The following is a 23172-nucleotide window of genomic DNA, read 5'->3' on the forward strand; positions in this document are numbered from 1 at the left end:
CTTAGACGGCTCGACCGCTGGGGTATGTTTGGTGAAGAAGGGGATTTCCACTCTTAAATATAGTCTATTTTTGGTCGTGTTTGAGATGGCCTTTTGGGGAAATTTGTTATAATCAGTAGCTGGTCTTCTAGTATTGACCATTGCTTTAAATCTCTCTGCAGCATGAAATGACTTTTCAATGCTTTGTGACATGAAACAATTTGACGCAGGGCTCAAGCTGAAGTTAAAACATTCAAATGGCCATCTACCTTAATTTATGTGTGCATACTGTGTATATACGCATAAATACACATATGTATTTATTTATTTGTTGTTGTTGTTCAGTTGTTTCAGTTGTATCTGACCCTTAGTGATCACATTTGAGGTTTTCTTGGCAAAGATACTGGAGTGGTTTGCCGCTTCCTTCTCCAGCTCATTTTATGGATGAGGAAACTGAGGCAAAGAGAGTTAAATCATTTGCCCAGGGTCACACAGCTAGTGAGTGTCTGAGGCCATATTTGAACCCACAAAGATGAGTCTTCCTGACTCCAGACTGGGCACTCTAACCATTGCATCACCTAGCTGTACACACACACACACACACACACACACACACACACACACGCGTATACATACATATAAATATATACACATATCCACGCATATGTATACAATTATACACATATATATTTATACATACATCTAAATGTTATATGTATTTATATCTATTCATATCCTTCAAGCTAGAGCCCTAAGTCAATTAAATAAAAGGATAGGGATAGGGATTGATCTTATGATTTCCTTGGTATAGGAAACTCACGTAGGTCAGCACCTTCTCTGCAATTTGCAGAGAATTGCCTAAAGCACTGAGAAGTTAAGTGACTTGCCCAGGATCACACAGCCAGTATGTATGAGAGGCAGTATTACTTTGAAGCTAGCTCTCTATTCACTAAGCTACATACCGTATGTACATATGCATCTGAATATATGTATGTGTACATATGTGTATACGTATATAATATATAAACTTAAAATTGCCATTCCTTTAAAAATATTACCCTTTTAAAAACATTAACTTATAGTTGCCTCACCGTAGAAAGCTGCAATGGCTGACGTAGTACGTCTTCTTGTTGTTTAATCATTTTAGTCACGGCTGACTCTTCATGATGCCATCTGGGATTTTCTTGGAAGAGAGACTGGAGTGGTTTGCCATTTCCTTCTCCAGCTCATTTGACAGGTAAGGAAACTTAGACAAACAGAGTTAAGTGGCTTGCCCAGGGTCATATAGCTATTAAGTATCTGAGGTCAAATTTGAACTCAGGAAAATGAATCTTCCTAACTTCAGACTCAAAACTCTATCCACTGTGCCACCTAGCTGCCCCTATAGAGTGCTTAGAATCATGCTGATGTGGTATGACTTGCTGCTTTTCTAGACCTCAGTTTCTTGACCTAGAAAAATGAAGAGATTGAATCAAATGATCTGAGGCATGAGTGATGGATCTGGAATTATAGTACCTGGATTCAAATCCTTCCTTTGCTATGTACTGCTTGGGTGCCCTTGGGCAAAAGATTTTACTTCTCTAGGCTACGGTTTTCTCATCATTCAAGTGAGGGGTTTGGATTAGATGACCTCTAAATTCTTCTGATTCTATGATCCCTGAAGTGCAATCTCATTCTTCCTTTCTCTGATGCTATGTTGTTCCTGGTAGAGGTACTGTCAGGAATACAGTGAGGGTGGGGATAATACCTACTAGTTGATTTTGCAATTGGAGGATTGTTTCAAAGGCTGTTAATTTACTACATTGGGCGAATAATTTCTTTAGGCCATATTCTCTTCATTTATAAAATGAAAAATTGGACTAAATGACCTCTAATGCACCTTCCTGTCCTAATACTGATGAGGATGGGATCTAGACCCCAAAAAGGAAAAACCCTGGACTTTCCCACATGGCCAAATCTCAGGCATTCCCCTGAGACTAAAATCCCATCAACTGGCCTTTCATTGTGGCTGTGCCCAATCTATTACCCTTAACATAGCATAGACCTCCCTATGTCCCCAGGCCACTTCCCACCCTTAATCCTATCTAGGCTCCATTCTCCCTTGGCCACCCCTGAAGTTCTATTACCTCATGGACTACTTGACCACTCCTAGATCCCTCCCATAGTCTTTCTGTGTATAAGGTCCATTTTGTCTCCATTAAGAGGCTGGGATTCTTATAATCTAGCCACTGCTCAGATTTTCCCTATCTAGCCAATAGCCCACAGACAGATTCCTTAAGAGTCTAGCTAATATGGCATATCTTAAATAAATCTTGTTTTTGGCTGAAAAGTCTTGGGTCAAATTCTTTCACGCACGACCCATGTATTGTGATTTTGGGATTCCAGGACCCCTAACCTCTAGACCTCATCAACACTATAATGAAGGTGTGCCAACAGGCTATCATTACTGATGCTGGGTTCAAATTCACTCAGTTCATTTTCCTTTCTGCCATCCTTTCCGGAAACAACTTTCTTGAACAAGTGCATCTATTATGCCTCTCAGGAGCATTGTTTCTCTATTATCAGGAGATGAACTTTTTCTCCTCAAGACAATGAAAGAGCTTTTAGAGACTGAAAATTAACCATCCCCATCAAAGGTAGACATTGTATACATACTAACTGCTCCTCTCTTCTGACTATGCTCAGGATGAACTCTGGCAAGGAGGTGGAATACTGTGCCTGCCTCACTGAGGTAAGATCCTAAGATTCTAGATTTAGAGCTGGAAGGGACCTCAGAGGTCATCCAGTCCAGCCATCTCTTTTTGTTGTTGTTGTTGTTGTTGTTATTCAGTCATGTCCAACTCTTTGTGAGTTTTTTTGGCGTACATTCTGGAGTGGTCTACCATCTCCTTCTCCAGCTCATTTTACAGATGAGAAAACTGAGGCAAACAGGGTTAAGTGACTTGGCCAGGGTCACACAGCTAGTAAGTGTCTGAAGCTAGATTTGAATTCAGGTCTTCCTAATTCAAGACCTGGCACTCTATCTGCTATACTACCTAGTTGCCCTCTCATTTTACAAATGAAGAAATGGAGGTCTAGAAAAGTTAAATGACTTGCTTAGGGTCACACAGGCAGTCAGTGACAGAACCAGGATTTGAACCTGAGTCCTCTGACTCCAAATCCAGTGCTCTTCCCACTGTACCTCCTGCAGGAGGAGGGTTTTGAATTTAATTAAAATTTCAAGTTGCACTCTGTTCTGAGCTGTCTCAGGAATGAGCTGATCCAAGCTTGCTGTATACTTCCTTCCCCAATGTTCCTCAAAATGCCCCACCACTGTTCATCACTACTCCTAGTACAGCTACCTCCCTCTCTGTCAAGAGACTGTAGAGATAGATGTCCTAAGGTTCCTCCTTAGAGGGATCCCTGGTGACAGTCAGGTGACATTGTAGTTAGAGTGTTAGGTTTGGAGTCAGGAAGACTTAAGTTCAAATCCTGCTTCAGATATTTACTCTGGCAAGTCGCTCAATCTCATTGGGTGGCTTCTAAAGCAACATTCCTCTGATCAAGTGGGGTGAGTACAGTTAAGCACAAGGGCATTGACTTGGAAGCTAAAACAGTTCACCAAAAATGCCTTAAACACCTACTGGCTGCTGTGCACAAAGACACAAATGAAACATGACCTTTCCTTAAGGTGTGGTACACTGGTACTATTCAGCCCTTCTTCTCACCTGTGTTCCTACTTCCTCTCAATCAGGCTTTGGTCTTTGACTCTGATTCTGTCTCTGCCCTTGGGTCATGTAGCTACCTTGCTACATTATGTCACCCAGACAGAATCTTTTGCTTCTAGCCCTTTCAGACTCTATTTTTAATCATCTAGAACTACCAACCCCTCAATTATTAGCTTCTGGTACAGATCTCATCTATTAGGCCCCATCTATGACATAGGTTCCTTGAAGCTAGAAGGTTTCTGGTGATCCTGCCAGAAGACTCCTCATCAGTCTCAGTACCAGCCCCCCCAGACACTCATGGCCAGAAAGAGGCTCACCACCAAGCCTCCACGTGCTGGATTAGGGACTATTGCACGTGCTCTGTATAAATCGCCTTAAAGGGTAAATTCATGCATGCTTTAAGGACTGGGATCTCATTAGCCAGTCCCTCCAGGACGCTGACATACCACTATCTATGTCTTCAGCTTTGACATGTTCAGCATTCTCCCCAAGGGACTACTTAACAATTGGTATTCCTTAGTATCTGCCTTTGACTATATCCTTGGTTCCTGCCATTGCAAGTCTTACTTCTATTCCTGGATTACCTGGAAATGATAGCAATGCTGGCTAAGCCCAGCCTAATTTCTGGTCAGGAGGCTGTACCTGGCCATTCATTAACTGCTGACATTTCGTCACCTAATCATGGCATGTAACAGCTCTTTCCCACTTACTTGTTGCTGCTGGTTCCTCTCGTTTTACTTCCAGACTTGTACTTGATCCTATCTGTGCTTTCTAAGGTGTTGAACAGTTAATCTGATAAACTAATCCTCACCAAAGTGGCCTTGGGAGAGAGCCAAAAGGCTCTAGGGTAACACAAGTAATTTTTACGGTGGCTTTAAGGAAAAAAGAATTATTCCGGTGACTAATGGTAGAAATTTCATTCCAGTTGAGTGAGGAACACATCCCTGTGGCAAACCAGTACGGGGAATATTTTTGGATTGACTACTTAGATCGGCTACTTCACCAGATAAAGGCAGACATTTAAATTGGAACAATTATAGTGACTAATGAATATCTGTGAATGTAGTCCCGAATCCCAAAGGAATTCTACCTGCCCTTGAGTTTAGCCAAATCAGACTTAGTCATGATTAGCATATCCAAAGGTAGCTGGAGCTTGCTTACCTTATATAGGCACGCTTGCAAAAGGCATTGACTCCTTTTGTAAATTTCTGTATAAAAGTGCACAGCCCTGCATAGTTCTGAGCCATCTGGAAGTCTGGCTGTAGTTACAGCTGAATTGCTGAGAATACGTATGTGTGTGACTTCATTTCCTTGAGCCAGACAAAGGAGGACCCACAGGGTCTCAGTAAGGCAGAACACACATCTCCTACCCTTCTTTTATGAGGTAGTATAGCAGCTAGGGGTTTGTATATTTAAATCCTCTGCTAATAGGCTTCCTCATCATTCAACTGAAACTACTCTTTCTCGAGTTAACAGGGATCTCTTAATTGCCAAATCTATGGTTTTTTCTCAATCCTCATCCTTCTTGACATGGTGTAGCCTCTGACACCATCACAATCATCCTCTTTTCCTGGATACTAAAGAGTGTCTCTCTAGGTTTTTTTTAATGACATTGCTCTTTTCTGATTCTCTTCTCTTTCTGACTGTTCTTTCTCAGTCTACTTTGCAGAATTTCTGCTAAGGTCACACGCACGTTAACTTTGGGGGTCCCCAAGGCTCTGGAGCTACGTCTCATCAGCTCTCATAGTTCAATTACCATCTCTATGCAGATGGTTCCCAGTTCTATAAATCTAGCCCTAGCCTCTTTCTTGAGCTCCAGTCTCTCATCAACTGCCTCCAATCAGATATTCCATAGATATCTCAAACTCAACATGCCCAAAACGGAACTTATTATATACCAACCCCCCCAAAAATCCCCTTTTCCCAACTTTCCTACTGCTTTCAAGGACACCATTGTTATACCAGTCACCCAGGCTTGCAAATTCGGTGTCGTGCTTGACTCCTCATTTTGTACTCTGCCCACACAGACAATCTGTTGCCCAGCCTTGTCATTTCTTTTGTATGTATCCTCTTCTTTTAACTCATGCTGCTGCCACCCTGATACAGGCCCTTATCATCTGATTCAAGTCTGGTCCACTGCAAATAGCCTTCTAGCTAATCTTGGTTTCAAGCGTCTCTCCAGTCTAGTATAATCTCCACTCAACTGCTAAAGTGATCTTCCTAGCACAAGTCTCACCATGTCACAGCCCACCCCCTACCACTATGTAATAAATTCCAGCAGGTTCCTATTGCCTCAGGACAAAATATAGAATATTCTGTTTTAAATTCCACTTCTGGATTCCATGCCTTTTCACTGGCTGTTTCCCATCCATGGAATTCTTTTCTTCCTTATTTCTACCTCTGATCTTCCCTGGCTTTTTTTCTTTTTCTTTTACTACGCAGTGGGGTTAAGTGACTTGCCCAGGGTCACACAGCTAGTTAAGTGTCAAGTGTCTGAGGCTGGATTTGAAATCAGGTCCTCCTGACTCCAGGGCAGGGCTCTATCTACTGTGCCACCTAGCTGCCCCTCCCTGGCTTTTTTACTAGACTCAACTCATAGCCTGCATTTTTCAAGAGGCCTTTCCTAGTCTCTTTACCCCATCCCCATCCCCTGGCAATGGCTCACCTCCAGCCTTCCCACTGAGATGAATTTCCATTTATACTCCCCCATTAGAATATTATCTCTTTGAATACAAGGACCATGCTTCTGCCATTCTTTTTATCCAGAACACTTAGCTTAAGACACACACATAGCTAGGGTCACATAGCTAGTAAGTGTCTGAGGATAGATTTGAACTTAGGTCACCCTAATTCCAAACCCAATGCTCTATCAACTGCACCACCTAACTGCCTCAACTCCTTAGTGACATATAAATCCTCTTCCTACACACACAAACACTCACACTCACACACTATGTATATGTGTGTGAATATATGTACACACATATATATACACATATACATATATGCATGTGTGTGTATATATATATATATGTATATATATATATGTACACATACACACATATGTTGGTCACTCAGCCAGTAAGCATGTATGTGTATGTGTGTGTGTGTACACACTAATTGACCAACTACAATAATAGGGATTGGACATTGTAAACTCCTTTAGGGCAGGGATAGTCTTTTGCCGCTTTTTGGATCCCCAGTGCCTTGGCACATAGTAGGTGCTTGATAAATATTTGTTGATTGATTGATTAATATAGGAAATTCCAGTGGAGGTTGGTGACTTCTCTGAAGGTGATAAGCTCACATATAGAACACTGAGAGATTAACAGACTTATCCTGGGTCCCACAACAAGTCAGAGGCAAGACTTGAACTCAACTCTTCCTGGTTACAAAGCCAGTTCTCTGTCCATTGCCTCTTAGTGGTTTCTATGTTTCCAAAATATCAACTGAGTTTGAACTGAGGTTTTGTTTCTGTGCCTTGACATCCTAGAGCCGACTTTTGGTTCACTCCAAATTACGTCAAGTAAGTCGTCTATAACTGTGAGACTGCTCTAGAGATAAATGTCAGGATCCTGAACCATGTACTCAGAAGAGAACAAGGGGCAGCCCAGCACTGGCCTGAGCTTTGCTTTGATGTTTGCTCTAGTTTTCATTTGAGCTTCTGCATTCTGCGCCAGGTGGTCCCTGTTTGGTATCCTGCTCAATGTCCATCACAATGTCTTTCACATAACAGGCAATCAATAAATATTTGCTTAAATATCTTAAGGGAAATTTGATTTCCCTTTATTAGTTGTGACTCAGGGCCATTCCTCTTGCAATTTTTGATTCATTAGAAGTCTATTTTAATATTAACCTCACCTGAGCAAAAGCTGTCCCACAGGATTTAAATATTTACCTAAGAGTCTTAAACATTTCTTTCTTTTTTTTGTTTGTTTTGCTTTTTGGTGAGGCAATCAGGGTTGAGTGACTTGCCCAGGGTCACACAGCTGGTAAATGGTAAGTGTATGAGGCTGGATTTGAACTCAGGTAGGGCCAGTACTGCATTCGCTGCACCACCTAGCTGCCCTTAAACATTTCTTAGATAAGAAGCCAGAGGAAGAATCTCAACGGTCATTGACTCCTTGGTGTTATTCTTGTTTTGGCCTGTCCAACACTTTGTGATCCCATGGACTTGTCCATGGGGTTTTCTTGGCAAAGACACTGGAGTGGTTTGCCATTTTCTTCTCCAGTGTGTCCTCATTTTATAGTTGAGAAACTCAGGCAAATAGTGGTTAAGTGACTTTCCTCGGGTCACATAGCTAGTAAGTGTCTGAGGATAGATTTGAATTTAGGTCACCCTAATTCCAAACCCAATACTCTATCAACTGCACCACCTAACTGCCTCAACTCCTTAGTGACAGCCTATTTGCGAATTCTATAAATGTCGTTTAATTTGTAACCTGACTTAGTTTACCTCTAGAGTTTGTTTGATGAGATTTGTTTCCTTGGAAACAAACGTAATCTCATATATGAGATTATGACTTTGTTTATTCAGCTTTTATGACACTGAAGGAAGTATGGGATTGACAGATGTCTTTAACTTTTATGGCCTAAGAGGAAAGTACAAAATTACAATATGTGAAGGAATTCTTTCTCTGTCAGTTGGCTATAATTTTGCCTATAAAAAGCTTTGTCAGAATCCTCATAGTTGTTCAAGTTTTCTCTGAAGCCTGAACCTATGCTTGAGCAACATAGTAAAACCTAGATTTTAACCTCCGCAATTTGTGTTGCGTTAAATACACACACACACACACACACACACACACACACACACACACACACACACACACACACACACATATATACACATATATATATTTGGAGGCAGTTACCCATTACATGAACTCAGAGAGGAGATACTTCTCCCTTAACAATTTAATACAGGTGAAGCTTCCAAGTGGATTTGAAGATTCTTACAGCAAAGAATAGAAAACACTAGGAGAAAAGTATACTTTCAGCGAGGTGCAGAAAATAGACACATGAAAATTCTTGCAGAGACCATGTGCCAACAGACCAAGTGGAAATGAAGGAAGGAAAGGAACATTTCTGATGTTCTTTTTGAGAATGAAAAATTAGAGTCACTGTGACTTGGGAAATCCCCGTGCCAGAGGGAGGCGTTCCACCTAAGACAATGAAACAGTTGATTTAATTTGGAGATAACTCATCTTGAAGAGGTTTCAGAGGAGGGGCATGTAAGTGCCCTGACTGGCTCCAGAAAGCTAAAACTACTCTGGGCCTCCCAACCTATCCAATCAGAAACTGTACATTTTTCTTGGAGGCTCAGACAGGTTTGTGTAAATCATTGCAATTAGACTAGAAGAGGGGGAGGAAGTCATGTTTCTGTCTGTATCTCTCTTTCCTCAAAGGAGGTTCTTGAAGGGATGAAAGATACTGAATAAAAGCTACTACTTTCTGATCCCCAGATGGAAGCAGGTCCTGGCCATCCAAAGGAAACTGGTACCTAGCACAGCAGAGGCTCGAACAGTTAACATACCTCTGAAGACAAGAGATCATGTCCAAACAGAATGCTACGAGGCTCTATTGCATATGCCAAGACTTGGGTGGAGAAGGAGGAGTGAGCTTATACTATCTGAAAGTTTCTGTTTCCTTTGTACTCCAATGGCAGTTCTAGCTTATCTTGGAGAGACAAAAGCACAATTCACAGCTCTAGGGAGTAGGCAACGTGAGTTTTGGAAGCTGCTACTGTTAATTATTATCAGTAATAATGCTATTTTGTCTCACACTCAACTCCTCCTCTCTCCACCATTTCTCATATTATCTGATTTTTATTTTTACAGCAACCCTAAGTGCATAGTGGGGGGGGGGAGGGAAGGGAGGGAGAAGGAAGCAGGTTTTATTTTCACTGTACTCTATAAAGTGGAAATAGGGACTTTTTGCCAGGATTGAAGGAATTCAGTGCCAAGGATACCAGTTACACCTGAGTCATCCCTTTTGTATAGGAGATAGAGGGTGGGGAGGAGGTTCTTACAAAAGAGTTGAAAAATATTTTGTCAGTCTCCAAATCCTCAAATCACATTGGCCCCAGGAAGTCTCACATAAGAGAATAACAGTCTCTTAAAGAATAAACTGCAAAAGGTAACAGCAAAGGCTAGATAGAAAGTAATGAACAGAAGCAGAGACTGCACCTAAAAAAAGGAGAATGTGAATCTGCTATGGACGACAGCTGTGGAGACAGTGTCAAGGGATTTGGAAGTGAAAGAGAAAAGGCAGCAACTAGTGCAGAACATCTGCTTGCCAGGAGAGGGAGCACAGTGCCTGGCACATAGTAGGTGCTTAATAAACGCTTATTGATTACATTCTGTCAAAAAGTGTTCTAGCTAGGAGGAAACCCTTCTTCACTTTAGACTATGAGTTTTCCAAGGAGTGTTTCCATCCTTCCCAGCACGAGTGTGGGAGATTATGCCCCTTCATGTAGAAGAGCATGAGAATTAATATCTTCCTTGATTTTTCTTTGACTTTGTTATTCTACCCTAGTTAAATGCTTTACTAAATTTAGCAAGCTGAGCTATTGATTGATTGAGAGTTTCTTTCTGGTCTGTCAGAAAATATGTGTACTGATAAGGACTCAAGCCTTATTTGTGGAATAATGATTTTCCAAAGAACACCCCCCCCATACAGAATCTGTAATATTGTGTGCTTCCACAGTCAACAGATTGCATGTTCCGAATACATGAGAAAAATGAGATGCAGAGAGATTAAATAACTGCCTTGTCATAGAAGCATAGACTCTGAGAGCTGGAAAAGACCTTCAAAATGATTTAGTTTGACCTTCACATTTAACAGATGAATAAATCAAAGCCAGTCAACTTTAAGGCATAGAAATCACAGAATCCCAAACTTGGAAGTGACCTCAGAGGTAATTTAGTCAGTCAGTCAATAAACATTTATTAAGTGCCTACTATGTGCCAGGTACTGTAATAAGCACTGGAGAAACAAAAAGAGGTAAAAACTAGTCCCTGCCCTCAAGGAGCTCACAATCCAATGGGGGAGACAACAAGCAGCTTAATATGTGTAAACAAGAAAATAAAATGAATAATTGGGAAAGGAAAGACACTAGAATTATGAAGGGTTGAGAAAAGCTTCCTGAAGAACTCCAATTTAAATAAGAGTCTATTTTATCATACCCCTAGTAAATGGTCATTTGGTCTCTGCTTAAAGACTCCCAGTGATGGAGAACCTAGTGTGTCCTGAAACAAGTTATTCCAATTTTGAAATTAGGAGATCCATAATTGTTAGGAGAGCTTTGTTGTTGTTGTTGAGCTGTTTCAGTGTTGTCTGACTGTCCATGACCCTATTTGGGGTTTCCTTGGCAAAGATTCTAGAGCAGTTTGCCATTTCCTTCTCTAGCTCATTTTACAGATGAGGAAACAGGGTTAAGTGACTTGCCCAGGGTCACACAGCCAGATTTGAACTCAAGAAGATGTCTTCCTGACTCCAGTCCCAACACTTTATCTACTGTGCCACCTAGCTGCCAGAATTTGCCTCTTTTCAATTTCCAACCTTTGCTCCTAGTTAAATGCTTGAGGGCCACGTGACCCAAGTCTGAACTTTCTTCTTCTACCTAAATAGCTCTTCAAATACTTGAAGATAGTTGTCGAGTCCCCCTCTAAGTATTTTCTCTGACTGAAAGTTCTTAATTCCTTTAATTGATATTCATATAATATGGCCTCCAGTCCTCTCACCATCCTGATTTTCCACTGGGCTCCTTCCAGCGCCCTAAAATATGGTGCACAGAACTGATGATAATACTCTAGACATGATCTGGACACTATTAACAAAGCTAATGTTAGCTTTTGTGACTACTATGTCCTAGTTAACTCAGATTAAGTTTGCAGTTTACTAAAAACCACGTATCTTTTTCATATAAACAATCATCTGGCTAAACTCTCCAAACCTGCATTTGTGCGGTTGATTGTTTTTACTCAAGTGTAGAATTTTGCATATGTTCCTATTTTATTTCATTTTATTAGATGCAGCCCACCTTTCTAGCTTTTAAAAATCTTAAGCTCTATTCTTTTGTCTAGTGTTTAAGTTATCCCTTGTAGCCAAGGGTTGTAATGGATAAAGTGTTAGGTTCAAAGTGGAGTTCAAGTCCAAACTCAGACACTTACTAGCTGTGTGACCTTGCGTGGAGAAGTCACTTTACTGCAATGTGCTTCAGTTTCCTTATCTATAAAATGGGCATAATAATAGTACCTACCTCTCAGAGTTACCGTGAAGATAAAATGAGATATGACTTGTGAAGTGCTTTGTGTTAAGGAGTATATAAATGCTAGTTTTTATTGTTATTATTATCATTATGATTACTAGTGTCTTAGCTAAGCACACCTCTACACCTTTATCTCAGTCACTACTAAACATATTGAAAAGCATTCAAGGCTAGGGATAAATCTCTAGGTAGCTTCACTACAGACCTCCCTTCTAGTTGACATTGAACAACACATTAATGACTATTTCTGTTCCACCAGTCAAACAGTCTTTAAGTCATTTAACTGTGTTATCAACTAGCCCACATCTCTCTATCTTGTCTACAGGTATATCAGTTTCTCATAGACTAAAATCCAGGCATACAATGCTTAAGGAATTCCCCTGATTAATCAGTCTAATAATCTTGCCAGAAAAGGAAATGAAGTTAGTCTGGCACAATCTACTCTTGATGAGGTCATACTGGTTCTTAGTGATCCTTGTTTCTTTTTCTAAATTCTCACATTCAGCTCTTTAATAATATGTTCTATAATTTTTTTTTTTATCAACAATGGAAGTCATGGTCACCAGGCTAGAGTTCCAAACCCCAGTATGCACATCAACCTACACTTATCATTTATCATTCCTTTGTCTGTCCAAAGATGGAATATTCACTCCCAGAGTTGTTCTCATCAATTCTTCTTTGATTACCTTCTGGATAGAAATCAAGGTTACATTAGCAATTTCTGTTGTTGCTTCCTCCCACCTTTTGATAAATGAAATGATCATTTTAAGGCAAGTCAAGAATTTATCGGCTGCTCTCCCTTGAAGACTTAGAACTAGATAGGACCTTGGAGGGTCATCACGTTCAACCCCTTCACCCTACTGAAGAGGAAACTGAGGTACAGAGAGTCTGTGTGTTGCCCAGGGTCACACAGGTAGTAAGTGTCTGACGCAGGATTTAAACCCATGTCTTCTTGACTCCAGGGCCAGCTAGGTGCTACAGTGGATAGCATGCCAGCCCTGGAGCCAGGAGGACCTGAGTTCAAATCCACCTTCAGACCCTTACAGGTTGTGTGACCCTGGGCAAGATGCTTAACTTAACCCTGTTTGCTTTAGTTTCTTCATCTCTAAAATGAGCGGGAGAAGGAAATGGCAAACCGCTCCAGGAGCTTTGCCAAAGAAATAAAACAAAACAAAATAAAAACCAAATGGGGTCGTGAAGAGTCAGATACAACTAATTAGATTAAATAGCAACAGCTTCTTGACTCCAAGTACACAATGGTATCCACTACACGAGCAATTGTCCAGTTAGTTGATGTCTCCTATCATTATCACATCCTACTTCTGTGGCAGTTTTGGGTTCTGCTTTCAGAATTCATTGCCATTTTCTGTGTCCGGTGGGATGGTCTGTAGAATATTTCCACTGTGCTAATCACTTCTATTTCTCCTTTCATGGATCCTCACCCAAATGTTTTCCAATGTACTTCCCTCTTTTGGTTTGCAGATTTCCTCACATGTTTATGTGTTAATAACATATCATGTTATTCTCCTGTTCTGTTTCTTTTGAATTAGGTATATTCTTCCATAACCACATTCGAGCCAGGAGTCATAGCCCAAGGTATACCAAATCTTTGTGACACCAGTAAAGTATAATTTACCTCCTTGTCTAAAGTCATTCTGCTGAAACAGAGGAATTAGCAGCAGAGCTCTTTGAATTTATAGTCAAAGGTTTTATTCACCGTGCTAAGGCAAAAACAAACAAACAAACAAATAAGCAAAAATATCACTCCTTGTTAATGACAAAGGCAGGACAAGCATCTAGATCTCCTAATTACAACCTACCATTGTGTTCTTTCTATTTGGCTGTACTGCCTCAATAGGGGATAAGGATGGACACTTTTTGAACTTCTCAGATGCTCCTCTCTCTCCTTTATAACTCATTTTTGTGCTGTTTCTATCAGAGTCAAATGATTTCTAGAAAGCAAGCTGGGCAAATTTCCATGATGCCAGGTGAAAGTTAGAGGACTCTTTGCTGGTAGTGGTAGCATATCATGAGGTTACTGTGGTTTTCTTTCACTCCCTCTTTTTTACCCCAGATCAGCACAAGAGGTGTGTTATTCTGTAAGCCACCAGGTAAATGCGGCAAACAGTTCCAGTATCTTTGCCAAGAAAACCCCAATGGGGTCACAAAGAGTCAGACACGACTGAAACTAGTGAACAATAAAAAATGTCTGATTATGCTATAGGGTATGTCACCCTGGTCCTTGGCCTATAGAGGTCAATATTCACATGGAACTACCTATAAAATCTTTTTTTAAAACATTTATTTTATTTTTAATTTATAGAATAAAGCATGCATTTCTATAACATAGTATAATAAAAATATGATTGCATATGAAATTATATATCTATTATATACAACTTGCTATTCCTTTTAAATATATAATAAAGTTATCATATAAATTTCTTTTTTTCTTTTTTCCTTCCCTCCCCTCCACCCCAGAGATAGCAACCAGTGGACACAAATACACACACATACACACACACAAACACACACACATATACATCATATGATCTTAATAGGAGGCAGATCTGCTAAGGAGGAACATCCCCATGAAAATCAAGCAAAAACTTTGCTGGGGTATCCTAAGGTGACTGTTGCTAGGCTAAAAAAATGTAACTTGGGGACCAGATAAAATCAGATAAAATTCTGGAGATTTATTTTCTGTCTTATTTCTGTGAAGTTGCTCATTTTGAACATAGATAATAGTGAATGTAGAGCTAGAACCCAAATTAAACTTAACTTTGTTTTATGCATTGGGGAGAAGTTGTGTTTATTTGTTTTTTGTTTAATTTTGGCTAGGCAATGGGGTTAAGTGACTTGCCCAGAGTCATGCAGCTAGTAAGTATTATGTGTCTGAGGCCGGATTTGAACTCAGGTCTTCCTGACTCCAGGGCTGGTGTTCTATCCACTGCACCACCTAGCTGCCCCTAAAAGTTGTATTTAAAGTGAAAAATTGTATAATAAGCTCTCTTTTTCATAGGTAGGTTCTTCTTCAGGAATATATATGTGTGTATGTATAAGTATATGATATTCCCCACCCCATTTCTACCTCGCCCTTTGCCTTGTCCTTGGATTGTCACAGTCGGAAGTTACACAAGCAAAGTACTTAGAGAACAAGGGGTTATTGTTTCCTTATGTGGAAATCAGCACTCTGGGCATGAGACTCCCTGGCCCCTACCAGGGACAATCCTACTGTATACACTCTAAATACGATGGGACTATCTTTGCCTTCGTTTTGAACACTATCTAAACACCCTAAGATTGCATAAGCATTTTTGACTGTTGTGTCACTGTTTATTCATGTTGAGTTCCCGGTCCATCGAAACCCCCAGATCCTTGTAACATTAGCTGTTGCCCACTCAGCTTCCCTTAGGGGTGGGCTGGGGGTGGGGTGGGGCTCAGAAATTGGCAAACACTACAGATCAGGGCTTGATTTAGTGCATTGTTAATTGGCTAGACCTACGAAAGTGATGGAGAAAATGTTAATGATGCAGATTGAATTTAAAAGTGTGTCCTACCTGCATTTTTATTTCCAGAGAGTCCATCGTTAAACATTTACCAGCACACATCTGCTAGTTGTTGTTCAGTCATTTTTCAGTCATGTTTGACTGTTCATGACCCCATTTTGGATTTTCTTGACAAAGATACTAGAGTGGTTTGCCATTTACTTCTCCAGCTCATTTTACAGATGAAGAATCAGAGGCAAACATGGCTAAGTCATTTGCCCAGGATCACACAGCTAGTCAGTAGGTGAGGCCAGATTTGAGTTCATGAAGATGTCTTCCCAATTCTAGTCCCAGCACTCTATCTACTGCAACCCCTAGCTGCCTTTACATGTGCCCCACGTCTGCTTTCCCCTTCCTATGCTATCACTTGCTAAGTTGATTATGTGAAACCAAGAATAGATTAGATCCTGGATTCTGACAAACATTTATTTATTTATTTATTTTTGCAATGAGGCAGTTGGGGTTATGTGACTTGCCCAGAGTCATACAGCTAGGAAGTAGTATGTGTCTGAGGTTAGATTTGAACTTAGGTCCTCCTGACTCCAGGGCCAGTGCCACCTAGCTGCCCCTAGATCCTGGATTCTGAAAGCTATTTCAGGATAAAGCATTTCAATTAAATTCTTAATTCTGTTAAGAATAATATAGTATGGCAAAGTAGAAAAGACCGCTGGATTTGAAGTCAGAAAACTTTCATTCAAATCTCAGGCTCTGCCATTTCATTCATTTAGTAATTTTGGGCAAGTTACTTTACTTCTTCATCTGTAAAATGAGAAAGCAGGATGACATGATCTCCAAGGTCCCTTCCAGTTGAAAATCCTGACTTTTACATTGATTCATATTCAATTCCATCTTCTCAGATTCAGCCCATCATTCTAAATTTTCAAATCTTTTTGGGTCGTGATTCTTGAGTATAAAGAGCCATCTATCACTCTGTTTTGTTTTGCCTACAAGTGTCATATGAGTCTGCTGTCATAGACTAGGCCTGACTCAGTCTAGTTCTCCGGTACTTTAGGTTCAATATTGCAACCGAAAGAATTGCCAAAACATTTAGCATTTAGAAAATGAGATTTACTTAGCCGCTACATGAGAAAGACATTCAGAGCAGGGAAGGGACATTTCATTAGGAGATGGTATAGATTTAGCTGAGTGCAGCTTTCCTACATGAACAATCCTGCCGATCTGTGGTCAGAAGCCCGAGGGAGATCAGGAGCCCCTCATGTCCTGGCTCTTTCTGCACTAAGAAAGCTACATCAATGTCAATGCCCTGACCCCTTAGCCCACTGAGCCAGTTAAATCTCAATGACAGTTTGAGTGCCTCTTAAGGAAAAATGAGGTCAACTTGCATGGAGGGGCCTTTGAATATTATTTCCACCAAATATGCCATCTGTGTTCTCATTCAAGTCCTTACTATGGATGCTGAGTAACATAAGAATAAGGTTAGATCCCTGGGGCACTCCATGGAATACTTTCCTCCAGGTTGAGCGCAACCAGCTATTGGCTACTCAGTTCAGTCATTTGGTCAAGTCTGAACCCACATCACCAAACTTCCACTTAACCTATATCTCTCCATCTTGTCCATGAGTTTAGTGGAAGACCTAAAATCAACTAGAAGCATTTTAAAATGCCTTGCTGAAATCGAAGTATTCTAGATCTGAAGAAATCCTCTTATCTACATGCGGTAAAAGTTTAATTATGCATGGACACCTTCTAAGTATTACAAGGACTTGGCAGGCCACTTCTGAGAGTCTGTCCAGCCCAGGTGTAACATGGATGGGTTGTTGTCCCTCTAAACACACACTTGCTAGTAGACACAAACACATAATAGCCCTCTAGTGTACTTTAACTTTTCATTAGGAATGAAATACTCTAAATTAGTAACTAAATATACATTAGTCAAGTAGCCATTAGAGACTTCTTGGGAAACATTTGTAAGTGCTAATTGTCCCCACCGGAGGCCTTTGAAGCTTCTTCAGCTGTCTTGTATTTCTATAGCTTCTTTGAAGTTTTGTTTTTACTGTAGCCAAGCAGCTTGCAGGGACCTGAAAAAAAAAATGAGAAGGCAAGCTACACACACACACACACACACACACACACACACACACACACACGCTCATACATACATCACATACATATACGCACATATATATTGATTTTGACTATATATATATATGCATGTATGTGTGTATGTATGCGTGTGTGTGTGTGTGTGTGTGTGTGTAGTCACTAGCCTAAGAACTGATCAAATACAAAGCAGGAGTTGGCTAGGGTCATGTCTTTATTTTACAGAGGAGGAAAAAAATGCATCTCCTTAAAGTTTAAGTGAAAACTGATCAAGTCAGGCAGCTTATTACCTGCCCCTTCCACAAACTATTGACTTGTCTATTCAGTCAATTAACTAATCAACAAGCATTTTTATGTACCCACTCCATACTAGGCACTGATCTAGGCTCTGGGGATATAGGCCCTGCCCTTAAGAAGTTTGTACAGGATGTCTCCAAGGTCTTAGTGAAGTTATAAACTTTTAAAGCTTCGAACCACACTAAGACTTTTGAGCCAGTTTCATTTGGCCAACTTTGTACCCAATTCATGGAGACAAAATGCACATATATAAGGAAATAAAAAAATTTGTATAATTTTAAAGGTGAAGTAGAAGTATCAATAGGGATCAGAAATGGCATCACATAGGAGATGTTTACTTGAGCTGAGCCTTGAAAGAAGCTTGGGATTCTAAGAGAAGAGATGAGGAGAGGGATATTCAAAGCATGGGAGACAGCCTATGGGAGATGGAATGATACGTTAGGAGAAGCAACAGAGAGGTCAGATGTGACTCAGCACTCAGCAGGCTGGTCAAATGAAACATTGCATCTAGCCATTCTTCTCCCAAAACTCTTTCTTCAACTAACCTTTAAGAACCCCATGTAGGTAGCAAATAGTGATTTGACTGAATAACCCAGGCTGAGAACAACTGAAATATGTTTAAGCTGTCGCTCTAGCAGACCATCAACCTGGCCCACCAATTCATTAATAATTAGAATAGTTATTTAACTTAGGATAGCACAAAGCTGAATGAGCCATTGTCTCTCATAGTTCCAATCCTTCCTACCCCCTTTGCCTTTTAGTGATAGCAATCTAATAGGCTTTCAGTGATAGAAAAGTGATTCATCTTCTTGAAGAAATCACTCATTCCTTAAAAGTCTGTCTTTCCTTTTGCATAGGCCACATGGAGAAAACTTGTGGGACGAACAACCTTGTTGGGACTAGTAACTGTTAAAATACCTCTACTGTACTCTGAATTCCCCTGGACTGAAGCCCTGTTGCTGAAATCTTTCATTCTTTACATAAACAAACAAACAAATAAATAAATTAAGTCTTTTGGCTGGTACCTATTAAAAACAGATACACAAATCAAGTTTGGCATGTACTCTGGAAACTCCCAGCTTTCAGACTTCAATAGGACATTCTCTGGGTATCCAACCCAATTAAGACACACACCAAAAAAAAAAATCCCCTTTGAAACCTAGCAAATAATATGGCCTTTTGTTTTTCCAGCCTCTTTGATTGCAGTTAATGGCTCAGACTGAGATTACTAAAAAGAAATGCTCCACAGCAAAATACTTTTTTTTTCTCCTTTTGGGAAGAAAACTTCATCACTTCAGGATTCCTCAAGATGTCCAGCATTGTTAGGCTAAAAACCAAAGTCAACTCTTCTAGAAAATGGCTAGGCAGGAAGGAAGAGTCATGACCTGGTTAGTTTTTAGGCAGTGTTAGGCCTGAGAGGTGGGGAACTAGGGGATAGGGGGAAAGGGAGGGGAGGATTCATGCTTTTCCAAAAAAACAATTTTGAAAAGAAGCAAATGTTGTAACCCAGCTCTCATAATAGGGTTTTCTTTTTCCTATTTGGGTAATAATAGAAACCTCTAAAAGTCAGAAGCCACTTAGCTTCCCTGCTTTCACGTGAAGCCATGCCAGACTTTGCATTGCTAAGCTATGAGCCTTTTATTGCCATTGAGCCTTAAAGGCAAAATCCTAGAACTGATTTAAAAAAAAAGCTTGTAGGCAGATTTAACTTATTTCTTAGAAAAATAAATTCATTTTTGATTGGCATTATTTCAGATAATATGTACTTCTGAGTACAAGTTCTTATGGTTTTCTTCAGAGGCTTTTAATTTATGGTTCTCTAGCCCCACAACAATGTTACAATATGGCAGTACTGATGTGTGAACAGTGAGGAAAGAGAACACATTGTCTGGTGGGTTTTAGTTGAATGACTTGCCCAAAGACCACCACATGGGCAGTAAATACCAGACTCTGGGATTTGACCTTAGATTCTCTGACTGCACAGCCAGCGTTCCTTCTACTGAGCAATGCTTGCTTGTATCTTTGATTTTAACCATAACCTGCATAATTCTAACTCTATGAGTCATCTTACAATAGGGTATAACCATGAAGTTAAGGATAAAAGGACTCATGAAGAGAGAGACTAGCCCTACACAAAATTGTGAAATAGGCCAGATTGTCTTTGGCATCTTTCTACCACCCACATCAGTGGTCCTTCTCCTTTCTATTGTCTCTTAACCAACCAGGCTATAATTAGTAGGGAAGTTTTGAAATGATTTCCCTCCTCTAAAGGACTAAGCTAAAAAAAAATAAGTTAAGAGTAGTTATTTCTAGGATAGGTTGAAAATGAAGAAAACAAATTATTCCTTTAAAAGGACAAATTTCTTAGACTACCTCCAGGGTCTTCCTGAGAATACTGAAATAAGAAATGAATTAAAATGAAAAGAAGTGGCCACCAAAGGAGAAAGGTCTCAAAGGGATGGAATGAAGACAATCTGGCCTTGGGGCTCAGCTATCTGCCTGCCTGGCTGCCAATGTGTCTATTTTGAAATCATGAAGGTAGATATTTCTGCACCACAAATGAAACTACGAATGCCAAAAGAGAAAACAGCTAAAGCCATGAATCCCCACCTTTGTCTGTCTCTCATTCTTGGTTATTTTACAGGTGATCAGGCTCAAAGGGGAGTTTTCCTCATGAAATATTGTGCCAACTTGGATCTAGAGAGAAGCTCCACTGGTCAGTGTCTGATCTGAGTGTCAGATTACATCTTAAGAATAATGATGATGATTATGACTATATTAACGCAACATTGTATTCCAAAGCACTTTACATGCATTTAAAATTTTAAAAACACATTTATTTATTTATTTATTTATTTATTTATTTATTTATTTATTTATTTATTTATTTATTTATTTATTTATTTATGGCTTTTTTTTTAAATTTTGAGTTCCAAATTCTCTCCCTCCCTTCCACGCCTTCCCCTACTTATTGAAAAGGCAAACAATATGATATCAATTGTATGTGTAAGATTATGCAAGACATTTCCATATTAGCCATATTTCAAAAAAAAGCAAGAAAATAAAGAAAGTGAGAAAATTATGCTTTAATTTACATTCCAAGTTCATAGTTCTGTCTGTGGAGGAGGATAGCATTTTTTCATCATGGGTTCTCTGGAATTGTGTTGGATCATTGTATTGATCAGAGTTTCCAAGTCTTTCACAGTTTATCATTAGTACAATTTTGCTGTTACTGTGCACAGGGGTCTCCCAGTTCTTCTCACTTTACTTTGCATCAGTTCATATGTCTTGCCATGCTTTTCTGAAATCACCTGTCTTGTCATTTCTTATAGCACAATAATACTCCATCACAATCATATGCCACAACTCATTCAGCCAATTGATGAGCTTCCCCTTAGTTTCCAATTCTTTGCCACCACAAAAAAAACTGCTATAAGTATTTTTGTACATACAGGTCCTTTCCCTTTTTCTTTGATCTCTGTGGGATACAGATCTAGTTAGTAGTCATATTTCTGGGTCAAAGGGTATGCACTTATAGCTCTTTGGGCATTACATGCATCGTTTAAATTTTTCCTCATAACAACCCTATGAAACAAGTTGCTATTATTTTACCCATTTTACAGATAAGAAAACTGAGACTGAAGAGAGGTTAAGTAGCTTGCCCAATGTTAAACAGTAAGTATCTGATTGGAACTCAGGCCTTCCTGACTTCAAGTCCGGGGTCTTTTTTTTCCCACTATACCATGTAAGTTTACACAATGGTCTTTTAATGCATGGTTTTTTCATAGCTCTTGTTTTCATTCCTTAAATAATCAGCTTAGGAGGTGCCCTCTCTGAGCAGTGCCTTGTCAGACATGATGGGAGATACACAGATGAAGAAAACAAGTCACCTTTTTCAGGAGTTTATAATTGATATAATTATATTGACATTATAATTGACATACACATAATTGAGAGATAAGACATTTATGTATGATACGTACAGCATTAGTGTCTAAGAAAAGCACAACAAGGCACTATGAGTTCAGTTGAAAGTAAGATCACTAACAGTTTGGGTGGGGGAAATCAGAGAAGGATTCATGGAAGTGCTCGTATCTGATCCGGTCCTTGAAGAAGGGATATCATTTCATCAGGCATCTAATCTAGTGCCTTGTCCATAGTAAGTGTCAAAAATATTAAATGCAATGAAATGCCTGAATGAATGCCACAGTTGGCAGTAAACTTGAGCGTCCTTAAAGGAGCTTTTAAAGAAAAATTCATTGGTGTTTCTTTCAACTTGTCAAAGTCTGAAGAAAAAAGCTTGAGAAATGTGATGAACTTAGTTCCTTTTAAACTGTGATCCTTCATGCAAAAGAAGGGGTGTGGGCTGAAGACCAGTGGTGTGTTGAATCGTTCATGTTGATCTTTTGTTTTCAAAGAGGCCCAGTGACGCCATGGGGTGATGTCCTGACTTAGGCATGAACTGGATTTAAGTGAGGCAAAGTTGCGCAAAGTTGTCAGCCTTGCTCTCTCTTCCAGAGTCAGCGACTCTGTCTTGCCAGTGACAAGACAAAAGTCAAGACAACTGAAAAACAGCCTTTCTACCTGTACAGTCAGCTCTGCTGTAATGCTTGTTTTGGAAATGTGAATCTCTTCCAATGAGACTGACATATTAAGAAACAGTTGGAGCTTAATGGAAAGTTTGCATTTGTTTATGTGCAGTTTCATCACAGAGGAAAATTATACCACAGTGACAGGGTGTGCATCAAGGGGGTGACCCCAACATGCAAGAAGAAGAGATGTCTGGCTCTGATTGGAGGAAAGCCAATGGTAGTCATCTTCCTCAACCTAGGAGATTGTGAAAGCTATGAAGGGAGGTGGTAGCACATAACATGGGGTGTGTGTGGTGAATCAAGGGATGGGGGCTTGCAGAGACTGGCAGGGAAGGGAAGGGAAGACAGGGAGATCTCAATGGAACCCTCTCCACCTCAAAACTGTAATGATAACTAGGCCTGTTGATCTTTGTCACTTAGCTTGGAGAGACCATGGAGCACATATAGCAATTTTATAATTGGTATACCTGCCCAGGGAGAAGTATGGCTCCCGATGGTCCCAGCACTGCTTCCTGGAAATGGGCCCATTGCAGGGGAAATCCTCTGGGATCCCTTATGAAGGAGACTTAACCACTAGCCTCTCTTTCCCAAACATAGGGGGATGCCACATATTCCCTTCACAAGGCAATGACTATCGTAGGGGTTCCTTGAGTTGAGGCCATGGTGGCTTTTGGCAGAACTGAGTTTAAACACACACTTTCAACTTCATGTCTTTG

At 40.1% G+C, this 23172-nt stretch overlaps 1 long non-coding RNA gene across 2 annotated transcripts in view; it reads left to right on the top strand.

Moving 5' to 3' along the window:
* The window catches only part of LOC110199060 (uncharacterized), a 92515-nt gene that overhangs the window by 10562 nt on the left and 58781 nt on the right, over nt 1-23172 (top strand). Inside the window, exons 3-5 of one of the 2 annotated variants that reach the window (XR_013486928.1) lie at nt 1127-1216; nt 2665-2710; nt 20509-20580. This is a non-coding gene — a long non-coding RNA (uncharacterized LOC110199060). The remainder of the gene's footprint in view (nt 1-1126; nt 1217-2664; nt 2711-20508; nt 20581-23172) is intronic. The other variant, XR_002321914.2, reaches the window with a different exon arrangement.

This window comes from Phascolarctos cinereus, unplaced genomic scaffold (assembly GCF_003287225.1).
Source record: "Phascolarctos cinereus isolate Bilbo 61053 unplaced genomic scaffold, phaCin_HiC Scaffold_5;HRSCAF=322, whole genome shotgun sequence".
Taxonomy (NCBI): Eukaryota; Metazoa; Chordata; class Mammalia; order Diprotodontia; family Phascolarctidae; genus Phascolarctos; species Phascolarctos cinereus.